This window comes from Callorhinchus milii, unplaced genomic scaffold (assembly GCF_018977255.1).
Source record: "Callorhinchus milii isolate IMCB2004 unplaced genomic scaffold, IMCB_Cmil_1.0 Scaffold6, whole genome shotgun sequence".
Taxonomy (NCBI): domain Eukaryota; kingdom Metazoa; phylum Chordata; class Chondrichthyes; order Chimaeriformes; family Callorhinchidae; genus Callorhinchus; species Callorhinchus milii.
Window position 1 is genome coordinate 29,591,054 of NW_024704747.1, and position 6,000 is coordinate 29,597,053.

Genomic DNA, 6,000 nt, shown 5'->3' on the forward strand with positions numbered 1-6,000 from the left:
CCCCCCCCCTCCACAGCGACCCCCCCCACCACCCCCATCACCCCCCCCCCCTCCCACAGCGACCCCCCCCCCACCACCCCCATCACCCCCCCCCCCCCCCCAGCGACCCCCCCCCCCACCCCCCCATCACCCCCCCCTCCCCTCCACAGCGACCCCCCCCCCATCACCCCCCCCCCCCCGCCGCTCCCCCTCTCCCTCACACAGCGATGCTGCATTCCGTCTGCAGACACAGCCCCGATCTCCCTGTGGGAGACAGAGAGGGGACAGCACGACCTCAGTGCAACCCCAACCCCCCCCACCCCATCCCCCCCCCCCACCCAGCCCCCCCAACCCCCCCACCCCAGCCCAGCCCCCCCCCAGCCCCCCCCACCCCACCCCACCCCAGCCCCCCCCCCCCCCCCAACCCCCCCCCCACCCCAGCCCCCCCCCACCCCAGCCCCCCCCACCCCCCCACCCCAGCCCAGCCCAGCCCCCCCCCCCCAGCCCCCCCCACCCCACCCCAGCCCCCCCCCCCAGCCCCCAGCCCCCCCCCCAGCCCCCAGCACCAGCCTCTCCAGGCAATGAAACAGGGATGGGGGGATGAACAATTTACATTGCACATCACACCGATGGCCTGGTGTGGGGGGTGGGTGGGGGAGAGGGATGAGGGTGGGGGTGGGGTGTGGTGTGGGTAGGGGTGTGGGAGAGGGATGAGGGTGGGTGTGGGTGTGTGTGGGTGGGTGTGAGGGCGTGAGGGTGGGGGTGTGTGGGTGGGGGGGTGTGGGTGTGTGTGGGTGGGTGTGAGGGCGTGAGGGTGGGGGTGTGTGGGTGGGTGTGGGGCTGTGTGGGTGGGGGGGTGTGGGTGTGTGTGAGTGTGTGAGGGTGTGTGTGAGGGGGTGAGGGTGTGAGTGAGGGGGTGAGTGTGTGTGTGAGTGTGTGAGGGGGTGTGTGTGGGTGTGAGGGTGAGGGTGATGGCGTACCTGGTGTAGGGCTGTGCTGGTGTTGGTGCTGGTGCTGGTGGTGCTGATGGCGAGCTCCCTGGTGCTGGTGCTGCGCCTCTCCGGCTCAATGACTAAGCTGACAGCGGAAAGCCAACCTCCTCCACAGGACCCCCCCCCCCCCCCCCCCCCGAGCCTCAGCTCCAATTAAAGCTGCAACGGGGGCGGGATATCCGCTGCCACACTGCAGCTCCGCAAACTGCTGTAGGGCTCCCACCCACCAGATGGGCAGGGCAGGGCAGGGCATGGCAGGGCTGGGCAGGGCAGGGCATGGCGGGGCTGGACAGGGGGGCAGGGCATGGCAGGGCAGGGCTGGGCAGGGCTGGCTGGGCAGGGGCTGGCAGGGGGCTGGGCAGGGATGGGATGGGATGGGCAGGGATGGGATGGGCAGGGTTGGGCAGGGCAGGGCTGGGCAGGGTAGGGCTGGGCAGGGTAGGGCTGGGCTGGGCAGGGCAGGGCAGGGCTGGGCAGGGATGGGATGGGCAGGGATGGGATGGGATGGGCAGGGCTGGGCAGGGTAGGGCTGGGCTGGGCAGGGCAGGGCTGGGCAGGGATGGGATGGGCAGGGATGGGCATGGCGGGGCTGGGATGGGCAGGGCTGGGCAGGACGGCATGGCAGGACAGGGCATGGCAGGGCTGGGATGGGCAGGGCAGGGCAGGGCAGGGCAACCACAGGTAACAGGGAAACAGCTCCTACACTCACTGCAGCCTTTGGTATATGCCCCCCCCCCCCCCCCCCCCCCCCCCCCCCCCCAGATCAGCCTTCTCTTGTTCACTACTGGGCATCATTGCCATTTCGGTTTCCTGCTTTATCTTTGTTTATTATTATTACAATAATCTTTGCATTTGACACAGAGCCTTTGCGACGTCTCAAAGAGCTCCACAGGACAGATATACTGTAAAGTGAATGGACTGTATATTTTGTGAGCGAGACAGCGGTGTCTGTCCCACCAACAGTCGGGGATTGAAGTGATCAAATTATTATTTTTTAAAATTTATTTTTGTCTCAAATCAATTACCACCTCCCAGAAAAGCGATCTGCCAATCGACTAACAAGCGGGTTCCTACGTACTGCTCGGTAAACAAGTGTGTGGAGTAAGGAAACTTACCCAACGTTTTACCGTGTCCGGCAACCGAACCTGGGTCCTCTTACAACATCAATAAAATGTAATGCAAACAGATTTCAGATCAATATTGGACTAAGCAGCAGTTGTACATATGAAAAATAATATTGCTTTCTGATACAATATGACAAAGTAGGGTTGAATTCGTAATTTTATGTTTGGGATTCAATCTTGTATTAAAAAATGAAATTAATTTAAATCAACGAATGGCATGAAATCCCAATCCTCATGTGATTTGTGACACTGTAGTCTTAGGGTATAAAACATAAGAATAATCGCAAAACTTTGGCTCATTAAATCCACGTTCGGATAATTGGTTAAATTGATGTATTTAGTTCAGTAGTGGTTAAAACCCACATTGGAATATGATGTGTTGTTACACCATTAAGAATATTTATACCACTTATTTTTTAATTATATTTTGCCATTTAAATTGGTGGTAAAATTACTGAGAACCTGGTTTCAGTCTTATTATCTCCACTGGTGCCTACTCAGGTGCCTGATACTGCCCCAATATAATATTTTCACTGATAACATTATTACTTTCAGTATTACCAAATAAATATGTTCCAATCAGCACCATATAAATAATAATTCATCTTAACTTTGATTTTCCAAAAGGGGTATTTAAGGTGACAGTCGTTTGTTAATTAAATGCTTCAAATTAATTCAGCTATGTGAGCAAATTGCTGAATAATCCATGAGATCATTTCAAATCTTGAGAAAGGAATAAGTAAGCTGGATATGTTAATTTGTCACTGATGTAGCAAGAAATAATTTCTTTATCGGATTGTATATAATTATAAGAAAACTTGCCTAATATTTCACCCTTACCAGGAGTTGAACCCAGTTCATCTCGATTGGGAGATGAGTGCTCTAACCAGTACGCTACAAGACTCCATATATAAAACCCTTTTGACACAAAGAATTCAATGATTGCTTGAGACTATTATTAGTTCAACTATTTGGATAATATATGCTCCAGGTTATGTGATTATGATTGAGCATGTCAGATTATTTGATTCATTGAGTTGCCATACATGGACAGTTGTTCTGTTTCACATTGATTTGAAGTGGAGTTGACAGATTCAAACAGCCAATTCCTTTGGTGTTTGAAGACTTTCGCTACAAACTATTAACTTGATGTACCAAATCCCTATTAACTATTGATTTGATGTACCAAATACATTCCTTTAACGTGGATTTCAGATTAATCATTTAAAAAATCATTTTATTATGTCATCATATCTGGACTACGTATTTTTGTTATAATTTTAATGTGTGAATTTCCAGTCTCCACAGATGATATAATTCTGAACTATGTTAAAGGGACAAATTGAATAAAACCAATATCAGAAATACCTGAGTTGTTCCATCTCACTATGCCTGGGAAGTATTGATGCGTTTTATTGACGTTGTTGCTTTATATGTCACACAATCCTTTTCAAAGTTGCTTTTCTTAAACAACCACAACAACTTGGATTTATATAGCGCCCTCCACACCGGACGACGTCTCAGAGCGCTTCACAGTAATGAATGGAGGGCGCTTCACTGAAAAAGCAGTGCAACACATTTTGTTTGTTTTCTTTGGTCAGTCAGGTGTCTGAGGCAGAAACCCATCATCGTGGCTTAAGAGTCTCCAAACCAAACCAAGAATTCCAGGCCTCCCCCTACACATGGAAATCCCAGAGAGAGATTGTTGGAATGGAATGCGCTCTCTCTCTCTCTCCCTGGAGGGATGCATCCTGCTTACCTTATTCCTGGAAAGTATTAGGCAAAGGATACTATAACATAACACATGTAGGAGCAGGAGTACGCCATTTGGCCCTTCGAGCCTGCCCCGCCATGCAATCATGGAGGTTGGCGAGAGCCAAGGCTTGAGGGGGAGCCCAGAGCGTAAAATGGAGTATTTAACATTTTAACACAATTTTAAAAAAATAACAACGTAAAAAGATACATTTTGTTTTTCGTGAATTTGCTTTGCAGTTTTCTCTCTCTCCACCTCCGAGCTATACCTTTTGGCTAGAGGATTCTTTGTGACTGGAATGACTTGAGGATGTTGTCTGCTTTCTCAGACACCAATGCTTCATTCACTCAGTGATGCTTTTATAAACTTCTGTGAGAATTTTCCTTTCTCCTTTAGTTCAGCTTGCACTGAGTGCTGGTGACCCAGCCCCAAGTTGAAAAACTATCAATAATAATAATAATAATAATAATCCTTGCATTCGATATAGCGACTTATCACATCTTCGAGACGCCTCAAAGTGCTTCACAGAAGATACTGTAAAATGAATTGACTGTGTATATTGTGGGTGAAATAATGATACACAAGTCACTCGAGATTGTTGACATTGAATCCCATGTTATTTGTACTGCAGTACAGTGGACACTGAGAGCAATCAAATGTTACATAAAGTAACGCATGAGAATTGTAAACCATAATACAGAAGAGATTGTCTCACTGTGACCTAAGGAAGGAGAAATGCCTTTACTTACTTTCACAACCATTGATCGTTTGTACCAATATAGAAATACGGTTCAATTCAACACAAGTGAACAAAACAAAATGTTTATCAGGGCTTTAATTATTTTACACAGACCACTAAACGTTCTGTGTTTGTGACACTTTTCGACAAAAATATTTGATAGAGCAATATGATGTATTGTATCTGTGTATCTAAGCACAAGTTGTCGGCTTAAAACAAATGAAAACAAGATAATAATAATCCTTGCATTTGATGTAGCGTCTTCGAGACGTCTCAAAGCGCTTCACAGAATATACCGTAAAGTGTAGTGACTGTATATTTTGTGGGTGAAACGCAGCAGCAGCTGACAACAAGCAGTTGTGGAATTTTTTTTAGAACGACTATCTGTTCTCATCCAAATTTAAGAGTTTTTGTGAACTGATTTCCTTCCCTTGTGTAACAGGTTCAGAGTATTTGCTCACAGCAGGAGATATCCCTTTGTGTACCTGCAGATATTATATATTATTATAATATATTTCAGAGCAGAATTGTAGCTGCTGTCAAGTAGAAAACCACTGAAAATATCTTTATGTAAAAATAATAGAAGTTGCTATTAAAGTTGTATTAGCTGTCAGCTGTGAAACCCACAAAAGCATGTGGCTCAATAGGCAAATAGCTCCCTGTAAAATGTTTGCAATATTGGAGGCATAACATCGTTAACAAAGAGAGTGTTATATAACTGTTCTCTTGCACTGAATAACTAGATAATGACGCTCATATCAGAGATCATAAATGCCAATCGTATTATAAAGAAGCTCTTTGACATACAATAGAAAATGTATAACTAATATATAACTAATCAGTGTAGTCATATATAAAAAGTGGTTAGAGCACTCGCCTCGCTTTCCTCCGTTTCCTTTGTTTAGCAGTAAGTAGGAACCCAATTGTTAGACGATTGTCAGATCGCTTTTCTGGGGGTAATAATCCCACCATTTGGTCACTCAATCCATGACTGTTGTGTGCAATCGGCTGCCACGTTTTACCCACAAAATATACACTCACTGCACTTTACAGTATATTCTATGAAGCGCATTGAGACGTCTCGAAGACATGCTAAGGCGCTGTATCGAACGCAAGGATTATTATTATTATTATTATTACCGAAAAAGAGAAAGCCTAGAGATCAAGTAGAAACGTAATACCTCTATTGTTTCTCGCCTGAACTGTGAGATTTATTTGCACTGGTAACTATGGTGACGGTGTACGGAGCCAAAAGAAGCAAATTACATACCAAAGATTCTGCAGCTTCATCTTAAACTCTTGGGGGCATAGAACATGCAGTCGATGGGCTCTTCACTACTGAGTGAGTACCAGAGAGGTCCAGGACTGTAATTAAAGAGACATTTTGGATTCCAAACGCATACGAGACAGAAT

General features: G+C 47.0%; 1 protein-coding gene across 2 annotated transcripts in view; it reads right to left on the reverse strand.

Moving 5' to 3' along the window:
• The window catches only part of b3galt1b (UDP-Gal:betaGlcNAc beta 1,3-galactosyltransferase, polypeptide 1b), a 31,483-nt gene extending 30,434 nt beyond the window's left edge, over positions 1–1,049 (reverse strand). Inside the window, exon 1 of one of the 2 annotated variants that reach the window (XM_042336558.1) lies at positions 960–1,049. The gene's annotated coding sequence lies outside the window, so the exon portion shown is untranslated. The remainder of the gene's footprint in view (positions 1–959) is intronic. The other variant, XM_042336559.1, reaches the window with a different exon arrangement.
• Between the last annotated feature and the right edge of the window lie 4,951 nt (positions 1,050–6,000).